The sequence below is a fragment of the Scyliorhinus torazame genome, chromosome 9 (assembly GCF_047496885.1).
Source record: "Scyliorhinus torazame isolate Kashiwa2021f chromosome 9, sScyTor2.1, whole genome shotgun sequence".
Lineage (NCBI taxonomy): Eukaryota > Metazoa > Chordata > Chondrichthyes > Carcharhiniformes > Scyliorhinidae > Scyliorhinus > Scyliorhinus torazame.
In genome coordinates this window covers 78,719,801-78,742,793 of record NC_092715.1, presented here as the reverse complement: position 1 = coordinate 78,742,793, position 22,993 = coordinate 78,719,801, and positions in this window count along the sequence as shown.

The window sequence follows — 22,993 nt, the reverse complement described above, 5'->3', positions numbered from 1 at the left end:
TTTCTTTCTGTTGTAGCCATCTGGGATGGCCACTTCCAACTAGGTACAGAGAAACTCTCAAAGCCTGGCGGGTAAATGGACAAGCCAAGACTCAGGCAGGCTCAGAGCCTGAAATGCATATTCGTAAGCAAGAAATCCAGACTGTATCGAAACTCCGTCCAATTAGCATTTTAATGGGGCCGATTAGCATTTGATGGCCCACCTTCCCCAAAACAAAGGACTTGTACTCAAGCAACCGGGACAGTCCCAGACATTTCGGCGCCACTCCCTGTTCAAGGGAAACGCAAACAACGGGGTCAATGACCGCTTGGGACACGCCCAGACATCCAGATCCCCGCCCACTTATTGGTTAAGGAATCGAACGGAGTGATCAGGGATCACCCAATTAGTAAGGCCCAAATCGAAGGACCACCCAAAAGAGGGCAAAAATCCCCCGAGTATAAGAAGAAGAGTTCGCAATATGTTCGCTCTCTTGGCTCTTGGCCCTGGTACCCCAGTCACGGCCATCGCCAATTGCAGCAACACCAGAAGCGAGTCCAAGTTCAACGCCCAGACGGATGAGCCCAGCTGAGCAGCAGTTACTCCTTCGAACCCGAGAGATCCAGAATTGAACAGCGGCCTCTATTTTCTGACCTAAACCGAGTGCCCGAAGTTAAGTACAGGTTGTCTTAGTTGATAGGTGTAGTTAACTAGTAGTGTTTATATTGCATGACTAATTGTGTGCAAATAAAGTACCCTTAACCTTGAACTAACTAACTGGTGTTTGGCTCTTTGATCGCTAGCCGGTTGAAACTTGTGGTGGTATCATTCGATACCTGCCGACTCTAAGCATTCGGACATAGATAACATAGAAAGAAGGGCAACTTCACTGATTGCCATAATTGGAACAGAGCCACAGAAAAGACAAAGTAGAAAAGAAAAAGGCAACACTGTCATCAACAAATTTGGCTAAAATACACTAGGTTCCTTCATCTGAGTCATTAATATAGATCACAAATAGTTGAGGCCCCAATACTGATCTAGGTGGCACCCCACTAGTTACATTTTGCCAACCTGAAAATGCCCATTTATCCTGATTTCCTGTTTCTCATTAGTTCATTGGTCCTCTATCCATGCAAATATGTCACCCCCAACACCATATGAAAGTGAACCCTCGGAAAGCGACAGGCCCGGACGGGATCCCTGGTCATGCACTCAGAGCCTGCATGGACCAGCTGGCAGAGGTATCCACGGACATCTTTAACCTGTCCCTACTCCACTCCGAGGTCACCACCTGCTTCAAGAAGACCACCATCATACCGGTACCAAAGAAGAACCAGGCAACGTGCCTCAATGACTACCGACCAGTGGCCCTGACTTTAGTCGTAATGAAGTGCTTCGAGAGGTTGATCATGAAGCGCAGCACTTCCATACTCCCAGAACGCCTTGATCCACTGTAATTCGCATACCGCTGCAACCGGTCCACATCAGACGTCATTTCCATGGCCCTACACTCATCCCTTGAGCATCTCGAAAACAAGGACTCCTACATCAGACTCCTATTTATTGACTACAGCTCCGCCTTCAACACCATAATCCCAGCCAAGCTCATATCAAAGCTCCAAAACCTAGGACTTGGCTCCCCACTCTGCAACTGGATCCTCAATTTTCTGACCAACAGACCACAATCAGTAAGAATGAACAACAACACCTCCTCCACAATAGTCCTCAACACCTAGGCCCCGCAAGGTTGCGTACTTAGCCCCCTACTCTACTCCTTGTACACACACAACTGCGTGGCAAAACTTGGTTCCAACTCCATCTACAGGTTTGCTGACGATACGACCATAGTGGGCCAGATCTCGAATAACGACGAGTCAGAATACAGGCGGGAGATAGAGAACCTCGTGGAGTGGTGTAGCGACAACAATCTCTCCCTCAATGCCAGCAAAACTAAAGAGCTGGTCATTGACTTCAGGAAGCAAAGTACTGTACACACCCCTGTCAGCATCAACGGGGCCGAGGTGGAGATGGTTAGCAGTTTCAAATTCCTAGGGGTGCACATCTCCAAAAATCTGTCCTGGTCCACCCACGTCGACGCTACCACCAAGAAAGCACAACAGTGCCAATACTTCCTCAGGAAACTAAGGAAATTCGGCATGTCCACATTAACCCTTACCAACTTTTACAGATGCACCATAGAAAGCATCCTATCGGGCTGCATCACAGCCTGGTATGGCAACTGCTCGGCCCAGGATCGCAAGAAACTTCAGAGAGTCGTGAACACTGCCCAGTCCATCACACAAATCTGCCTCCCATCCATTGACTCCATCTACACCTCCCACTGCCTGGGGAAAGCGGGCAGCACAATCAAAGATCCCTCCCACCCAGCTTATTCACTCTTCCAACTTCTTCCATCGGGCAGGAGATACAGAAGTCTGAGAACACGCACGAACAGACTCAAAAACAGCTTCTTCCCCACTGTCACCAGACTCCTAAATGACCCTCTTATGGACTGACCTCATTAACACTACACCCTGTATGCTTCATCCAATGCCAGTGTTTATGTAGTTACATTGTATATGTTGTGTTGCCCTATTATGTATTTTCTTTTATTTCCTTTTCATGTATTTAATGATCTGTTGAGCTGCTCGCAGAAAAATACTTTTCACTGTACCTCGGTACACGTGACAATAAACAAATCCAATCCAATCCATATGTTCTTGTCTTGTGCAGTAACCATCCATGTGGCACCTTATTGAATTTCTTTTGGATATTCAAATACATCACATCTACTGGTTCCCCTTTATCCACCCTGATTGTTACATCCTCAAAGAGCACCAATAAGTTTATCAAACAGGATTTTCATTATTTTCCACAAAAGCTCTCCATAGCACTCCATTTTATCAAACACTCACACATTTTCTCTGAACTTGATTGGAGCATCCTACCAGCTAACACAACACAAGAGTGCGGAACTGAACCTGAAAGTTTCTTGTCTGTATGGCTTAGCAATATATTGATTCAACTTATTGAGTCATCGGGAGCGTCTGTAAACAAAATTTAATTGTATTGGTGTGCTACTGCACAGTGTCACAGTATGACATGATGAATCTTAGTACCCACTTATTTCCAGAAAAGTAAGTTTCCAGGTTCAGGAAGTCACAAGATACTTTTCCCACAGCAAGCTGGAAACTGGACCATGTCTTACCTTAGAATGATTTTGTTTGCCTCAGTTTCATAGCCTTATCAATCATGAATTGAAAGTGAATGATGGGAAGGAAGAAAGGTAACTTCAACTTATTGGAAATTAGAAGAACTGAAATTAGCAGTTTAACTTACTCTTATATAAAATATTATGTATTTTGTATTATACACTACAAACTGCGATGAATACATTTAAACAGTAGAAAGCTCAATTGAAACAAAAATGCTTGTTTCAGGCAGTTTTTAGAAAATTGCTATGTTTAAATCATCTATTGATGATTGTGTGATTTTGTGGATGTTACAGGAAAGAATGAAACCGAAAAGATGCACTGGGGAGAAATTGTTGCCAATTCAGGATTGAGTCATGTGACAATCGCGGCTTTTGATATACAGAAATAAAAACTATTGCAACATTGTGGCAACCTTCAAATCTGCCAGCATCTTTGATTATTTTTTAATGACTGCATTTGTTTACAGGAAGCTCTGACAGCTATCCAATAATTGTTGCTGATATTCATCTCTTTAGTATTGAAGGACTTTTTAAGCTTCCAAAATTTAATTCTTCTTTAAGCTTCTTCAAAGATGCCACTTTAAAGAGCTTTGCTATGTTTATGAATGTACTAGTTACTAGTAGGATGTAAAAACTGGGGAAAAGAACAACATTACTTAATTCAGAGCATTGTGTGATTAATAACCACCCCTTCCTCCCTGAACCTCCCCACCACCATTGTTATTGCTGTAGAATTTGATTTGGTGCAGTAACACACTGCATTCCTTAAAGGAATGAAATTAATTCTAAATTTCTAGCTTAGACTTTAAAGTAGGATCTTGACTGATTGATACAAGAAATACATAATATTACTATTGTTTTTTATTTTATACACTTGAATAAAAGGAATTTCATCAGTCAATAATTTTGAACGTGTGATATTTCAGGATCTAAACATGAGTCTTTTTTTCTCCTTCTGCCTCTCCACAACCAGACCCCATTTTAAATAGTGCAGGGTAGAGTGAAATGCCAATACTATTCCCATCACATTTCTGACACCATGAATTAAGAGCATAAAAAAATAATAATGCTTGAAATACACACCTAGGCACAGCAGTAGAGCATGGGAGGCTCAGCAGGTTGAGGATCACTGAGAGGGCATTGGGGGGTGAGGGGGTAAGAGAGGATTGGGTGCGATGTGTGAGGAGGGGGTGGGTGAGAGTCTAGGAGGGGTGGGGAAGTGGAGGAGGCACCATTGGGGGATTGGGGCAATTGGGGACACATTTGTTAATTAATAAAAATCATTGAGCTCAACCAACATGACGCCTCTGGCACTTTCTACTGCAACGCGGGCCGTGCACCAATCCCATGTCCCAGCTCCCCGAACACGGAGGTCATGTCTCCCGCCTCCCTCCGGCACCCAAGATACCCGCACGTAATGTTACCTGGACGGGGCACTGGTCCCCTCCCCGATGCACACACCCACCCTCTGGTCATAGTAATGTCCCTGGTGCTGGGGTCCAACTCCTGGGTGTTTGGGTGTTGGCTGCTGCATCCGTGGTGTTGCCTCTCACAGTGTTCAGGCATCACGCTCTGATTGGGATGCTAGGCAATAACCCCCACATGCTACATGGCTGCCTACCCATTGGGTCCATTTGGGATGTGTGAAGTGCTCACTTAACAATGATTGCTAATTCCCTATTAGCAATAGCCTTCAGCTATGTGGCTCTTGCTCGAAACTCAATTTTTTGGAACTTAATGCCCGGCCCCAAGAGCAATTTTTAAACAAACAGGTGCAGGAGGACATTCGGAAGGAAGGGGGATATCTAAAACTCAGAAGAAGGCCACCAGGAAAAAGAAGGCAAGTGAAGGTTTGCCGTCGAACAAAAGGATCAGCCCAGCAGCAGGAAAGATGGCGGAGGCTGGGTCGCTGGGTGGGGCCGTGTCGTTCACGGCAGAAAAGATGACCAAGGTGATGGCTGTGTAATTTGAAAAACGATTTACTGAACACATGGAGGTGATGAGGAAGGAAATGATGGCGGCAATGAAGTTATTGGTGGAGGAGGCGATTGCCCCGGTGAAGGCGGCAGTGTTGAAGACATCGGCCGAGTTGTGGGAGCAAGGAGAGAAGCTGAATGGGGTGAAGGAGGCTTTGTCGCAACACAGCGATCTGCTCACCTCGATCGGTGAGGAGTTGCAAAGCGTAGTGGAGGCTAACAAAGGTCTTAGAGAAAGGTGGAGGACTTGGAAAATAGATCTGGGCGGCAGAATGAAAGAATTGTGGGTCTGCCCAAAGGGGTGGAGGGCCCGAGGCCGACTGAGTACTGCTGGGGAGGGGAAAGATCCCTCCTGGTATGAACTGGATCAGCCTCATTGGTCGTTGAGGCCTAAACCGAAGACGAATGATCCGCCAAGGGTGGTAATAATTTGTTTTCACAGGCACCATGAGAAGGGGAAGGCTCTGTGTTGGGCGAAGTGGGAGGTGCATTGGGCTGAAGTTGGTATACATAAAAACCAGAACTTAACGATGGAGTTGGCGAGGAGATGGGCGACCTTCGGTCGTGTGAAGGCGGCACTGTACAGCAGTGGCGTATGGTTTGGCCTGGTGTATCCAGTGAAGTTGAGGGTGACCTACAACTCAAAAGACTTCTACTTCGAGACGGTGGAGGCAGCGGAGACTTTTGTGAAAGCAGAAGGACTCGGGCAGAAATGAGAAATAGGACTGATGTTTGGTCTTGGACCGACAGTAGGAGGGTGGAAGATTCTACATAGTTCTAATGCATGTTGTTATTTGTGATTAAAGGGTGTGAAGTTGCCTGTTTGGATAGGATAGGAGTAGGGACTTTTTGTGATGGTGGTTTTCCAGGGTTTGTTTGTTTGTACTGGGTTTGTTTATTTGAAGGGAATTTCTTCTTTTTTGGGACTGGGCATGGGGGGAAGAAATTGGGAGGAGAGGGGACTGAGTAGGGGCCTCCACATTAGCAAGCTCAAGTTGGCTAGTCAGTGAATGGGAGTGTGGTGGGGGGCGGGGCTGCGGTCAATGGAGCCTGGTCAAACAAGCTTCGATGGGTCTGGGAGGTGTGAAAAGTGTGGGGAGGGGATCGATACTGGGAGAGGGATTTTCGAGAGGAAATGGAGGAGGTGATTCTGGGACAGGGGGAGGGGTTCGATGGCAACAGTGACGGGATGGGCCAGGTCGATTGGGCAGGGCCCGGGGTTACGAGGATGGCGGATAGGAAGGGCGAGGGGTTGAGAGACCTCCAGTCAGAATAGTAACATGGAACATAAGGGGTTTGGGGGGGGGACAGTGAAGAGATTGAGGGTGTTTGCACACCTAAAAAGCTTTAAGGCCGATGTTGCCATGTTACAAGAGACCCACCTGAGGGTGAAAGACCAGGTGAGGCTCAGGAAAGGCTGGTTGAGCCAAGTATTCCATTTTTTCTTTGTTCTTTTAGAAGATTGTAGTTTAGTCGGGCAGTATGGTCGGCACGGGCTTGGAGGGCCGAAGGGCCTGTTCCTGTGCTGTACATTTCTTTGTTCTTTGTTCTTTGGTTCGATAGTAGGGCTCGGTGTTGGTGGGTAAGAGGGTGAGGTTCCAGATGAAGAAGGTGGTTGCGTTGGAGGGGAAGTTGGTGGCGCTGGCGAGTGTGTATGGCCCTAACTGGGATGACGCAGGATTTGTGAGGAAGGTGTTGGAGGCCATTTGGACTTGAAATGAAATGAAAATCGCTTATTGTCACAAGTAGGCTTCAAATGAAGTTACTGTGAAAAGCCCCTAGTCGCCACATTCCGGCGCCGGTGACTTGGACTCACACGAGCTAATACTGGGAGGGGATTGGAATATGGTGCAGAAGCCGAGGATGGACAGGTCGCAGTCGCGTTCGCTTGCGCAGTCTGGTGTGGGGGGGGCAAAGGCGCTGGCTGGGCTTATGAGGGAGGTGGACTGGTGGAGATCTGTGCATCTCAGGGAGCGTGAGCACTTGTTCTTCTCCCCGGTTCACGAAGTATATTCGAGGCTGGACTTTTTTTGTGGTAGGGAAGGCATTGTTGGTTGGGATTAGTGGTCAGATTACTCGGCGATAGTGATTTCATGCGCGTCACTGGGTGGATGTGAAGGCCGGTTTGGAGATTGGATGCGGGTTTATTGAGGGAATGAAAGCATCTGTGAGAAGAACGGGAAAGTGATTGAGGAGTACGCAGTAGTTACCTGTACAGGGGAAGTATCACAGGTGGTGATATGGAAGGTCCTTAAGGCAGTAGTGAGGGAGGAGGTGATATCATTTAAGGCCAAGGTAGATAAAGGGGAGAGGGAGGAGTGTCAAAGTCTGGTAGAGGAGATGTTGGAGGGGCCAGGAGGTATGCGGGGGGGATGTAGATCCAGCCCTTCTGGACAGAAGGAAGGAGCTTCAGGCTAGTTTTGTCTACGGGGAAGACAGTGCTTCAACTGAGGCGGGCGAAACGAGTGGTTTATGAATACTGGGAGAAGGCAGGCCAAATTCGGTGGGATGTATGCGGAATGTATGTTGGCAGGTCAAATTCGGAGGGAGGCGGCGGTGAGGGAGATTGTCCAGGTGCGGGATAGGACGAGGAAATTGGTGGTGGCTCCAGAACACATTAATAGGGGGCTGGATTCTCCGCACCCCGCGCCAAAATCATGTTTGGCACGGGGGTGGAGCATCGAATTTCACACCGAAATTGGGCACGACACCGGTCCGGCGCTTCTCCAGGACCGGAGAATCGGTGTGTTCACGGAGTACTCTGTGCAGCTGGGGGACCATTGCCAGAGGCCCGCCCAACGATCCTCCGCTCCCAACCGGCCGAATTCCCGATAGCGTGGTTCTAACCACCTATCGCCGTTTGGGAAGCTTGCGTGATGGCTGCGGACTCAGTCCACAGCCTCCCTGGTGGGGGCGGCGGGGGGATCGGACACCGGGGCATGTGTGGACTCAAAACCGGAAGTGAATCACTCTGGGTTCCTGCTAGCCCCCTGCAGGTGAGTGAATTGGCTGATCATTTTAATAGGCAACCCCAGAGTGAAATGCCAGCGATTTTACGGCGGCATGGGGACATAGGCCCATTTTGGGAGAATCCAACCCAGGATGTTTGAGGAGTTTTATGAAAAGCTGTATAGGTCAGAGCAACCGGGAGAGGAACGAGGAATCAGGGAGTTCCTGGACGGGTTGGAGTACCTGAGGCTTGAGGAGGAAGATGGGGCTAGATTGGAGGGGTTGGTGGGGGAACAAGAGGTAAAGGAGGCAATTGGAAAGATGCAATCAGGGAAGGCGGCAGGCCAGATGGGTTCCCAATGGAATATTACAAGAAGTTCAAAGACAAATTGGCACCGGTGATGGTGGGGATGTTTGGGGAGGCGATAGGGAAGGGGGTGTTACCATAAACTTTGGGATATTCTTCGATCTCCCTGCTGTTAAAGAAAGACAAGGACCCGACGGAGTGTGGGTCGTGTAGGCCCATTTTATTACTGAATGTAGGTACTTGCGAAGGTACTGATGGCAAGGTTGGAGGCATGTCTCCCGAAGGTGATAGGGGAAGACAGGGTTTGTGAAAGGAAGGCAGCTATTTTCGAATATCCGATTAGTAAATGTGATCATAACACCGGCTGAGGGAAAGGAGATGGAGGTGGTGGCGGCGCTAGATGCGGAAAAGAAATTTGATCTGGTTGAGTGGAGGTACTTAATAATAATCGCTTAATGTCACAAGTAGGCTTCAATGAAGTTACTGTGAAAAGCCCCTAGTCACCACATTCCGGCCTGCTCGGCAAGGCCGGAACAGGAATTGAACCCACTGCTTGCCTTGTTCTGCATTACAAGCCAGCTGTTTAGCCCACTGTGCTAAACCAGCCCCTGGACTAGAGAGATTCAGGATTTTACGGAATGGGTACGGCTATTATGTAGGGAACCAATGGCGAGTGTCCACACAAGTAATATCAGCTTGGGGTACATTGCTCTGCACCGGAGTACTAGACAGGCTTGTCCTATGTCCCCCCTGCTATTTGCTTTAGCAATAGAGCCAATGGCCATCACTTTAAGGAGTTTGTGACTGTGGAAGGGGATAGTACGGTGGGGGGGATGGAACATAGCGTATCTTTTTTCTTAAATGTTTTTTATTGGCATTTTTCAATTTTACAGAGTGAAACTTTGTGTCCGATATTTACATTTTGTACAGTTTTTATTGACTTACATCTTTGTTCGTGTATCTTCTTCCCTCTCTGCCCCCACCCTGTCCCCTCCTTGGTGTCCCCCTCTTCCACCCTGGGTGTTCTATTGCTGAGCTCCTGATCTTTTTTCTGTGGTTTTTGTTGTAGGCCTTGTGGGTTCGGGGGAGTTGGGTGGGTGGGGGGGGGGGGGGGGGGGTGTTCCCTGTCCCTCCGCCCCCTCCATGCTTCTCTCTGTGGCACCCCTGGGTTTCCTCTTCATATCTTCCCCCCTTCCCCCTTTGTACCTCCTTGCAGTGTGTGTTCTTGTCTGCCCTCCCTGTCTCCCCCCTTTCCCTCGTCGTTGTTGGTCTCGAACAGGTCTTGGATCAGGTCGACGAAGTGCCCCCATGCTTAATCATATCATAGAATTTACAGTGCAGAAGGAGGCCATTCAGCCCATCGAGTCTGCACCAGCTCTTAGAAAGAGCACCCTACCCAAGGTCAACACCGCCACCCTATCCCCATAACCCAGTAACCCCACCCAACACTCAGGGCAATTTTGGACACTAAGGGCAATTTATCATGGCCAATCCACCTAATCGGCACATCTTTGGACTGTGGGAGGAAACCGGAGCACCCGGAGGAAACCCACGCACACACGGGGAGGATGTGCAGACTCCGCACAGACAGTGACCCAAGCCAGAATCGAACCTGGGACCCTGGAGCTGTGAAGCAATTTTGCTATCCACAATGCTGCCGTGCTGCCCTATGCTTTATGGAAGTCCTCTTCCGACCCTCGGATGGTGTACTTGATCTTCTCCAGATGGAGAAATTCCGGCAGGCCTGGCAGCTTGTACACGGACGACTTATTGTTGTATGTTTCAGAGACGAGGACATCGATGGGGAACATAATGGGACTTCTCCAAAGATTTGGGTCTTTTTTAGGATGTAAATTAAATTTGTAGAAGAGTGGATATTTTGTGGTGTCTCAGCCTGGAGTGGTGGCAGGGGGTGGGGGGGGCACCATTTTGTAGAGCAGCAATCCACTTCAGGTACTTGGGGGTGCAGGTGGTGTGGGACTGGGGCGGAGGAGTGGGTGGGGGGTGGGTTCCGTAGGTACAACTTTGCTCGTTTGGTGGGGAGGGTGAAAACTGACTTGGCAAGGTGGGACAACCTCCCTTTGTCATTGATGGGTCGGGTGCAGGCGATTAAAATGAATGTGTTGCCCTGATTTTTGGTTTTATTTCAGTGCCTGTCGATCGTTTTGCTGAAGGCATTCTCTAAGGAAGTGGATAAATTCATCACCTTGTTTATTTGGGGGCAAAGGTGGCCTGCGTCAAGTGGGTCCTGCAGAGAAGGTGACAGGCGGGGGGTGAGGGGCTGGGTTTCCCAAATTTACTATACTATTATTGGATGGCAAATGCAGAACAGGTGAGGAATTGGGTCGTAGGGGGTGTGGGGGGGGGGGGGGGGGAGGAGGAGGGTCCCAGTGCGTTAGGATGGAGGAAGGTCTGTGTAGGGATTGAGGGTGCCACTTCCGATTGTCCCTGTCAAGTACTCTGGAAGTCTGGAAGGTGGTAGCAACATTGAAGATTTGGAGGCAGTTGAGGCAGCACTTTAAGCTGGGGGCTGGGTCAGGGGTGATGCCAATCAGGGGGAATCACAGGTTTAAGCCAGGGAGGGTGGATGGGAAGTTTCGGAGATGGGAGGAGAGGGGGGATCAGGGTATTAAAAGACTTGTTCCTGGGGGGATGTTTTGCAAGGTTGAAAGAGTAGGGGCTGGTTTAGCACAGTGGGCTAAACAGCTGGCTTGTAATGTAGAACAAGGCCAGAAGCGCGGATTCAATTCCCGTACTGACCTCCCCGAACAGGCGCCGGAATGTGGCGACTAGGGGCTTTTCACAGTGACTTCATTGAAGCCTACTTGTGACACTAAGCAATTATTATTATTATTAAAGTATGGACTGGAGCAAGGGGAAGGGTTTTGATATCTGCAACTCTAAGACTTTGCAAGGAAGGAGTTTCTGAGCTTCCCGATACCGCTGGCCCTCTCGTTATTGGAAGAGGATTGATGGCAGGGGGATTGGAGAAGGTATTGTTGTTGGCGATTTATGGGAAGATTCTGGAGGAGGACGGGTTCCCATGGAAGGGAATAAGGCGGAGTGGGAGGAAGAGTTGGGGGAGGTAATTGAAGAAGGTTTGTGGTTTGAGGTGCTACGAAGAATGAATGTCTCAACCTCGTGCGCGAGGTTGGGGCTGATACAGCTGAAGGTCGTTTTTGTGAGGGCCACGAAGAATCCAGCACGAGTTTTAAGGATACAAAGTAATAACATTTATTTACAATAACATATATATATAACAGCAGCAGCAACTTCCCTTGCTGCACACTCCTTCCTGCTGGTTCCTGAACTGGCCAGCTTTATTTATACTAGGAGTTTACTAATGGTTTCTCCACCCCCCTCATTGGGGAAGCTCATACTCCCACAGGATTGTGGGATTGTCATTAGTCCCCAGCCAATGGTCAGTAGGCAGGTTATAACATCCCTCCCCCCCAAAGTCCAAGGAATCAACCGAAGACCCTGGCGAAGGAGGGCATCGGAATCGTTTGGCCGCAGGCCGGACACCATTTGCACGTGGCGCTGGATCAGGCGGCGTGTAACGAGACGGAGACCGGCGCTTCCGTGATGAACGGCGCAACGGTTGTACATCCACGGCCCGTGGACCCGAGGATTCCCCCTCTGATGCATCCTGTGTCTCCATCTCGGAGTCAGAGTCTGCTGCCTCCGTCATGTCAGCGTCTCTATCTCTATTCGGTTCCGTAACGACCTGCGCAGACTTCGAGTGAGGCACCAGTGGAAGATTGTGAGGACTACCTTCCCTTGTCTGTGGTCTCTGCGGCTGTAGAAATGAGCTCCGGGGGCAGGGAATCTTTTGAGGGGATAGTCTTCTGGACCGAACATGGTCTACATGTTTGCGCTGGAGACGACCCTGGGCTTGCACCTGGTAAGATATAGGGCCCGTTTGGTGAAAGATTACACCAGGACCCCACTGGGCACCACCAGCAAAATTCCGAACGAACACTGGGTCACCGGGCGCAAACTGCCGAATCGGCCGATGCCGAGAAAATCCCTGTCCCTGCCGTTCTTGTGTGCGGCGTACTTTCGCGCCAATGTCCGGGAAAACCATACTAAGGAGGGTGCAAAGTCTCCAGCCCATTAGGAGTTCTGCGGGAGCTACCCCAGTCACCGCATGGGGGGTGGTCCTATACGTAAACAAAAAGCGAGCCAGTCTTGTGTCCATTGATCCGGAAGACTGCTTCTTTAGGCCTCTTTTGAATGTCTGCACTGCGCGCTCTGCCAACCCTTTTGAAGCAGGGTGGTAAGGGGCTGTGCGGATATGGCGTATGCCGTTCATCTACATGAACCTCGCAAGCTCTTCACTCGTGAATGGAGTGCTGTTATCCGTGACCAGCACCTCGGGGAGGCCATGCGTACTAAACGACAAACGCATCTTTTCAATTGTTGCGCAGGACGTTGTCCCCTGCATCTTATGCACCTCTAGCCATTTAGACTGGGCGTCAATTAATAGATCCTTGAAGAGGGCCTGCGAAATCTGCATGCAAGCGTGCCCAAGGCCGCCCTGGCCATTCCCAGTGATGTAGGGGCGCGGCCGGCGGAAGCTTCTGATGCTCCTGGCAAATGGAGCAGTTTTGGGCCACATTCTCAATGTCGGTGTCGAGGCCTGGCCACCAGACATAACTCCGGGCCAACATTTTCATTTTGGTCACACCTGCTAATCCATTGTGCTGTGCACGCGTGGGTTCGAATCCCATCCTCGTCGCCAGTTTTGTGAGGGCCACGAAGATCCAGCACGAGTTTTAAGGATACGAAGTAATAACATTTATTCACAATAACATATATATATAACAGCAGCAGCAACTTCCCTTGCTGCACACTACTTCCTGCTGGTTCCTAAACTGGCCAGCTTTATTTATACTCGGAGTTTACTAATGGTTTCTCCGCCCCCCCTCATTGGGGAAACTCATACTCCCACAGGATTATGGGATTGTCATTAGTCCCCAGCCAATGGTAAGTAGGCAGGTTATAACAGTCGTATATAGGGCACACCTCACGAGGGCGAGGATGAGCCGACTCTTCGAGGGAGTGCAGGATGTCTGTGAGCGGTGTGGGAGAGGCCCCACAAAACATGTACATATATTTTGGTCCTGACTGAAGCTGGAAAGGTATTGGGGGGAGGTCTTTCGTATACTCTCGGGAGTACAGGGGCTGGTTTAGCACAGTGGGCTAAACAGCTGGCTTGTAATGCAGAACAATGCCTGCAGTGCGGGTTCAATTCTCCTACTGGCCCCCCCAAACAGGCGTCGGAATGTGGTGACTGGGGGATTTTCACAGTAACTTCATTGAAGCCTACTTGTGACAATAAGCGATTATTATTATTATTACTACATGTGGACTTGGAGGCCATTTTCAGGGTGTTGGTCCGGCCCGAGCTGCAGTGGGTGCGGGAGCAGATCTTTTAACCTTCGCCTCGCTGATTGTCCGGAGGCGGGACCTGTTGGGGTGGAGGTCAGCTTCTCCACCCTGTACCTTGACTTGGAAGAGCCTTGACCCTTGAGAAGATGAAATTTGAGCTGAGGGGGATGAATTCTACAATTCATGAGAACTGTTTATTATGCACATTTAGGAAATGGTTGCCATTGAACATTGGGCGGAGGTGGGGGGAGTGGGGAGAGTTGGGTTTACCGCTTTACTGTTTTGTTCTTTTTACCTGGAATGCACAAATGGATGTATCAGTCTGTATATTGAGGGGGCTGTTGTTACTGAGGAATTGTTATCGTGTTTGTTTTTGTTTCTCTTTTGTTATTTATTTGATGAAAATGTGGAGAATAAAAAGATCTTTTTTAAAAAGGATCTTGGGAGGCTGTTAGACCGTGGGTTGCTCACGTTAATTGTATGGACATTGGGCTTATTGGTTTCTTGCCACTCTAGGGTGGAATCCTGATTTCGCCAACGGGAGCGGGCCAGTTAGCTCGCAAACAGATCGGCGCCCGGCGTGGTTCTTGATTTTTGCCTCTCCCTAGATCGCGCCCTCTGTTTCTCTCCACAGCTGCTGCCTGACCTGCTGAGTATTTCCAGCATTTCCTGTTTTTACTTCAGATTTCCAGCATCTGGAGTATTTCTTTCTTTTGAACTTAGAACATAGATATTTAATGATGATTAGAAAGGTTTTTTCCTCATTTTTATTTCATTTTACTCATATCTATACCTAACATATCTATGTGAATTTCCTTTCTATGAATCCTTTGTCATTTATTTATGAAAGACTTTTACCTTTATGAATTCTTATAAATTTGTAAATTCTTATGTCCAATGTTTGATTGGAAATTGTCTGTGTAAGGTGCGAGGAGCAAAGTTTAGAGGAGACATGCGAGGTAAGTTTTTTACACAGAGGGTAATGGGTGCCTGAAACTCGCTGTCGGAGGGGGTGGTGGAAGCTGGGACGATAGTGACGTTTAAGGGGCATCTTGACAAATACATGACTAGGATGGGAATAGATGGATACGTACCCCGGAAGTGCAGAAGATTTTAGTTTAGACGGGCAGCATGTTTGGTGCAGGCTTGGAGGGCCGAAGGGCCTGTTCATGTGCTGTACTTTTCGTTGTTCGTTGTCTTTGTAAACTCCAAAGGTGGAATCTTATCAGCATTGAGGAGATGGCTTTGGAGGCAGGAGAGAGGGGAATTTGTGGAAGCTGTGCATCAGGTTGTCCATCTGATGCATCCCATCTCGTGTGATTGTAACTGGATGCAGGTCCAGAATGACAGTATTTACCAGTATGACAGGGGTGGGTAGCCAATTAGTGGCAATTGTGCCCAAGTGGGTACAGAATGGTCATGCTGCCGGAGTATTTCCTACAATGGATCGGTATTCTCCGGTGGCCAGAGCCCGAAAGATTGCCGAAAGCTGCTTCCTAGCACTAAGTGGGAGGGACCATGACACCTCCTTTAATTGCACTCCTGCTCATCACCTCAGTTGTGGTTTCAAGAGGGTTGCAGCCTCAGACCTTCCTCTGGTGGGGCTCCCCCATCACAATGAATGCTTTGCAGTAATGGTGAAACTTTTTCCCGATTTTTAAAAATTCTTCAGAGAGCACTCCCATCTTGAGGTGCTGTCTGACTTTGGAGGTATCTCTGAATTTGGAGGTGCTCTTGTTTCCTTCCTACATCTGCATTACCCACCTCTCGCGGTCTGTTTGCTGGCTGTCCACTGTCCATAATTGGGCAGAGATCCTCAAAGTGGCCTCTTAATGACCATCCAGGAAGATCAGCAAGGGTTGGTACTTGCCGCCACCTCCACCCACATTTGGCCCCGGTGCCTGAGAATCTTCGAAGGTGGTTAGAATCTGCCCATGGTGTTTATTGACACTGCTGTGACAACAAATGAGCTGCACGCTGTTAGCAAATGAGTTGGCGGCAAGGCAAGGCAAGACTATGGTAGAACCGACAGCGAACAGTAAATTTTGCAGCATTTTAACTTTCATGCCAAGTGAGTGCCAGGCACTGACCATCTCCAACACTTCCCCTTGACATTCAATGGGATTACCAACATTGAATCCCCAACTATCAACATATGGGGGGTTACTATTGACCAGAAACTGAACTGGACCATTAATACTGTGGCTATAAGAGAAGGTCAGAGGTTGGGAATTCTGCAGCCAGTATCTCATCTCTTGACTTCCTAAAATCTGTCCACCATCTACAAGGCACATGTCAGGGCAAGGGCATTCGAAGCATGGGATACCAATACCTGCGGGATCGCTCCAAGTTACACCCCATCCTGACTGGGAACTATATAATTGTTCCTTCATTGTCGCTGGGTCAAAATCTTAGGAACTCCCTAGCACCATTGTGGGTGTTCCTCCACCACATGTACTGCGCAGTTCAAGAAGGCAGCTCACCATCGCCTTCTCAAGGGCAATTAGGTATGGGCAATGATTGCTGGCCTAGCCATCGGAGTTCACATCCTACAAAAGAGTAAATTTTTAAAATCTATTCACTCAGCAAACAACAAAACACAGAAGAAATTGCCGATGCAGGAAGGGAACAAGGAGGGTACTTCACGATACAGGTGCCTTCCGAAGAATTATTTTATTCAGAAAACAATAAAGCAAACAAAGTCTACTTACAGAGTTTGCTTCAAAAGAATCTCTACAAACTGCAGCAAACAGATCTCATAATCAAAATTGCAGGAACTTCTCCTGATAATAGCAGAATGATTTCTCCAGCAAATTACTGTGACTGGAGGCTAGTTCTATATTATGAGTTGTGAGAATAAAATCAAACCCAGTCATTTACAGTAATGTGGTCGCTTGTTGTAATGGATGAGATGTGACCTATCATCCCCATTCAGGCCAGGAATAAAGGTGTCTCTACATGATGCATGGAAGCTCTTCCTTCCATAATGATGGCCTCAATCCGACTATGATGCTGCAAAGTCTCTGTTTCCATTTTGCAGTTCCTCAACTTTGTTGCTAACTTTTGGTTGGTTTAATTGGCTCTGTTTTATAACCTTTGTTCTAGAGTCGCCAGGTATCTTTATGATACCGCCACAAGGTTCAAGTTCAAGTAATGATCAATAACTCAACACACCAATTAGTAAGATTCAAATCAATACACATTTATTATACACATTAAATCGCTACTCATGCATAAACTCTACTTTCTAGGCTATTTCTATAACTAACAGGCCTATACTTAGCTTTGGACTGGCCCACCAGGTCAGGGGAACAAATGGCCTTTCGTTCGGGTTCTGAGTCTGCGGGATTCAAAAGCTGGTATGGACTGATAGCTAGGAGCGCCTATCTCGTAGCGAGCATTGACTTGAGACTTACTTTCTTGGAGGCTGCCGGACAGTTTGCTCTCAGGGGTTGCTTCGCGTTGCTGAGTGACCCTGTCAAGAAGGACGATTTGAACTTGGGGGCTTTACTTTATAGTCCCCAGGGGCTTCCCACCCTTCGGGGCAGACCCCGTACCTGGTTTCAAATGATTGGACTTTGTTCCAATCGCTTGGTTCGATTTCTCCAATACTGGAGCTGTTCCCTGATCGTTGGGCGGTCTTTAAGTGTCCGTTAACCTCTTTTGTGTTGGCTCCTGCTGGCGCCGAGGAGTCTGGCTTGGCCTTGTTTACCTTAAAATGTCTCGATTGTTTCTGGGGATCGCTCATTACTATGTAGATGGCTGCTACATTACTATGCAGATGGCTGCTTGTATCGATGCTGTCTGGGTTTCTGCAGAGTCTAATACACAGTAAACTTGCACCTGCTAGTTTTTGCCTGTGTTGGCTGAATTTCCCTTCAGCCTTTGCGGTTCTCCATTTTAAGTCGGGAAGTGGCCAACTCAGGTGGCTACAACTTATACTGTACAGATATCTCTGTGGTGTTGTCTTCTGAAATTTCCAAACTTTTCTATTTCACAGATTATAATACTTGATTAAAAATCTTTGATCCACGTGCCCTTGTCCAATTATTGCTTACCTTGTACTCCTGCTTCGCCTGAAAGCTGCATTTAGTCTTAACTCCCTTGGTGTAATGCGATTGAAGATCATCTAATAGATTAAAGAAATTGCCTCGAGCACCTTTGTCTATTACTTTCACTGTATCATAGATCCTGTGCCGCACATATGTATATATGCAAATTTCTTTCACTTGATTATCTCATATTTCCTATTCACGAAGCAGTAACAAATTATAATGGAATGGGCCGAAAATTCATCTGGGCCACACTTGGCACAGAGTCCCAAACAGGAGGTTCATGACTGGCCTGCAATTGAGCCTCGGGCCTCATCAGCATTTTATGCGCGAGATGCCAGCATCTGTTGTGGCTCCACGGGCCGTTCAGGCATTGACTTTGATGATCGTTGAGTCACTTGACCCACTGGCAGAGGCCAGATGTAAGCTCCAAGAAGTTGGAGCCAGCTACAGACCGAGTCAAGTGTGATGACTGCAGAGTCGGGGGGGAGTTCCTCTGCTCCTCCAAGCTTCACAGGAGGTCTTCTTTTAATGTGTGTTTTTTAAAATGTGCCTTTCATTGGCAGTTACATGGGCAGCTGATGAATTCTGAAGAAGGGGGGGAACTTATTCCACCCATTGCAACAAAAATCCGAGCAGGGACTTTCAACATGTGTTAGGTGCTCAATTAACATATGCAGGGGGCCCAATGCAAGTTTACACTGGCCATTGAGCTGTTTAAAACATGGGTGCAATGAATTTAACAATAGCCCGAATGCAAGTACAGATTAGAGGAGCAGTCTTCTGCTAAATTTGTCATTGTTGCACTTGCTTGGCACCCGAAAACAGATAGAAATTTCCACTCCCAATGTTTAAAATGATCTCACCTTTTTTGAGTTTGTGCATCTTATAATTTCCTCCAGCAGTACATATATTTCCTGTAAGCAAGCCCATGCTACATGTGACCTAGACTGTATCTTTGCTTGGCAAATCTTTAGATAGATGTGATAAGCCCAGGGACCAACAGGGAACCTTCATTACTGTATTCTAGTTTATTGGATACACCATGTGATTTCCTTGACTTTGGCAGGTGAAAGAATAAATACTCTGTTAGACCTTGGCTTAAGCTATAAATTATTACTAAGATTTATTGATCAGTAAACAACAAATGAACAGTATTAAATACAAACAGTAAATTCACAGTAATCCTTATTATCCTTAGAATATCAAAACAACACTCAACACAAAACCTGATCATTGAAACACAATGACCATTTGGCTACTTTCTTCGGAATAACTACTGACCAAGAGAAAGTTAGCCTCAGATCCAGCATTCAAATCCTTTGAAGATACATTGAAACAAAGGATGATTAATATTTATCTCTCATAAATACAATAATCAGTCACTCAAGATTCAAAACTATGTTTACTCACTCTAATATATCTGCTATTTGTTGGCAAATTAGGTTGGTGAGCTGTGGGCATGAATTGCCATAGATAGTGACATGGTGACAATGACATAAATTGGGGGCCCAAACAAGGAAAGGAATAGGCACTTAATATTTTGGGTTACAATGTATTCATCAAGGAAAGGGATTGGCAAGAAGAAGGGAGTTGGATTGGCAGTACAGATCAAAGGTACAGTTACAGCATTGGGAAGGGGTGATATAGTGGACAGTTCAAAGACAGAGGGCGGGAATCTCCGTTTCAGAAACTAAAGGCTGGATTCTCCGATTTTGCGGCTATGTCCAGAGGAAGCGTTTGGTCAAACGAACAAAAAGGCGGCACCGCCCCCGCACTTTTGCTCCGCCTGGTGGGGGGCTTTACCTGCAGATATGGATGGAGAATGGCTGGGTCCATAACAGCGCATGCGCACAGCGGCGACCTGTGGCGGCCGCGCTGTACAACATGCCGCTGGCCGCGCACAGATCCAGCCTGCCAAATAGAGCCCCCTGAAACCCACCTCGCCACCCCTGGACCACCCCCCACCACTCCCCCCAGCCCCCGCCGAAGCCCCCCTGCCAGCGGAAATTCCCCCCCCCCCGACTGTGGTGGTGCTGGACACACTGAGAGGACACGTGACCGACGCCGTCGGGGACTCGGCCCATCGGGGGCAGAGCATCGGCGGAGGGCCTCAGGTGACGTCCTGAGGTCGACCCAACGGCGTGCGCCATACTCAGCGAATATGCTGTTTTTGAGGGGGCGGAGCGGAGGGGACTTTGACAATGTGATGTCAAAGTCAATATTTTCCCGCTTCTGTAGTAGAAAGATACAATACACTCGTTAAGACAGAATAACAAGCTTTATTTTCGAAAACAACTGCATGCAGTAGTGGCTGAAACTTGAAGTCAGGGAGCAGTCAACAAAACTGCTGAGTCTTTCACAAGTTCCGTGCTTTCGCGGAGAATTAGCTCAATATTTATACATTATCTTTATCAAGATTATGTGACAACAGTATGGTCAGGAGTTTGATCGGAAATACAAACGGAAGCATAGACCAGACCATGTTTGGTCATATCACTCATACCATTATTTAGTCCTCGGAGGGAACATTGAAAGGCCAGAATAGACTTGTTTCTTCCTGAACTTATCTTGTTTTAAATTCCTACGGCCCTGGGTTATGACGAGTTAGTTTATCAGGAGTTGCCGAGGTCCGGTGTTTTGGAATGGCTCGACCTTCGCTGATCTTTTCAGACTTCAAGTTATGCAGAGTTGGCCTACGGCCATACTAGTCTGAAAATGGTTAGGGCAGCATTCTTTACCTGGGCCTGGTGAGCTGGAATGAGTAGTTTCAGTCTTTCTTATATTGTATCAAACCTTTTGACCAGTCTTCCCATTGACTAGTTTTCCCATCATGCCATTACTTAATTCGTACCATATCACATTCCCTCGTTTTGTCATATCATGACAACTAGTTAAATAGGTATATTCATGACTCGTTTGAAAATGCATTTACACAAGCAACCAAGCAATCCTATCCCTAGTAGAATTAGGAGTAGTGGAATGAAGGCCTTAAAGATCCAATCAAATAATCCGTGACCCAACCATCCTCGCCAACCCGACGGGTTATAATCATGAAATTCACTGCCAATCTCTTGAATTTGAGCAGCCTGTCTCTTAATATGGTCGGCCAGGTTAGTGATATTTTCAGAGCCATCTAGACTATAAGTACAGCACTCCTGACCATACGATAGTGCACGTATCTCCCTGCGAGGCTAACAGATAATCCAAAGCCAGCCGATTTTGTAATGCCACGGTCCGGACAGCTACTGGATCAGCTGAGACCTCAGCCAGTGCCTGTCCAGTTTCCTTGGTTTCTGCTGCTGTTACGTTCGCCAGTTGTTCCAATGCTGTGGCCATGTGGATCAGTTCGTCGGATGCCTTGCCCGTTCCGTACAAGGGAAAGGCCATCATAAAGAACTGTTCCGTTTTAGAAATAGTCCCTTTTGCTCGCGAGGGGGAGTGCTTAAAGGTGGGTAGGTGACGCATTTGAGGTACAACATATCCCAAAAAGCAGGATCCTGTCCAATCAATGGGGAGCCATGGATATGCTTTAGTGCCGCATATGAAATAGGTTCCATTATAGGCCGTAAAATCATCAGCTGATGTCATCCAGGGAATTGGGTATGTATGTCCCCATGAAATGTTAGAGGTTATATTCCATACCCTGGACCAATCACATGCCCTTGTTGAATATGCTTGGTACCAGTCCTTGCCAGTCAACTGTAAGGTTGCACCTACTTTGCCCCATTAACTTTCCTTTCCCTGATTTATTAAAACACATGGAATCGTGAACATTATACGAGTGGACAGTGAGGGAGGGTGGAGTCAAGGCATGATTATAGGTAGGTTGATACGAAGCTGAAAATGTAGTCATGTCATAGCCAACAGATCTCCATATTTCCATATCCCCCCTATCTCCCCTGCTCCCTGTTTGATTTTGTCGTAAAATCCATTCAACCGGCTCTGTGATATGAAAGGGGAGGGATTGGAGAGGTATTCCTTCCCTCGAATGGACGGGGATGTGGGTACAAACCCAACACTTGCTTACGTTCAATTTTTCAGCAGAAAGATATGACATATATAAATAGGTATTGGAAGGCAGGTCTCGTTTAGGTTGTTTTTTTTCTAATGAGTGGCTATTAAGGCTAAATAGTCCAGAGAGTCCAAAAATTATAATGAGGATCTTCATCCTGTGTTCTCGTCTGGGTTGGAGACTATCTTCTTGCAATCGGATGGATGTATCCAACTTGAACGTCCTTCAAGTTTGACGGAAGTTGGTGTAGTCAGCAGTACGAGGAAGAGTCCGCTCCAGCGTTGTCCTTGTTTCTTTCTGTCCCAGTTTTTCACCAACACGTGGTCTCCGGGTTTGATCACTGGATATCGAGAGACGGCCGTTACTGGGAGATGTGCCTGTTTTACCTGTGAGTGGAGAAACTTCAGAGAAAGTGTTAATTGCTTCAAATAGTTCTGCATTTGTTCCCCCATCACATGGAGGTCTACTCCCTCTAGGGGGTTTTCATGGGCATCCCAGGGAGTCCTCATTGGCCGACCATAGACTATCTCTGCAGCTGACAGTCTGGTCCGCGAATGGGGAGTCACTCGCATGTGAAACAGTGCCAAGGGTAATACTTTTAGCCAATTTAACCCAGTTTCTTCAGTTAATTTAGATAATTTTTCTTTTAATGTCCCGTTGGCTCTTTCCACAATTCCTGCAGCCTGCGGGTGATACGCGCAGTGCAGTTGCTGTTTAATTACAAGTGCTTCGCACAATTCAGTATTGATCCGAGCTACAAAATGTGGTCCATTGTCTGAGCTCACCATTTTGGGTACCCCAAAACGAGGAATGACTTCCGTTAATAACAACTTCACCACTGTATGTGCCGTACAATTAGTGGTGGGGAAGGCTTCAATCCATTTACTAAACACATCGATTATTACCAAACAATATTTATAGCACTGTGCTTTTGGCAATTCGATAAAATCAAGCTGTATACAGGCAAAAGGGCCATCTGGCAAGGGAGTGGTTCCTGGAGGGCATTTAATGCCTTTACCATTATTATGTTTCATGCAAATAACACATCGATCCAGCCGCGTTTGCACTGCTGTATTCAAATCTGGGTGCCACCAAGTATCCCCG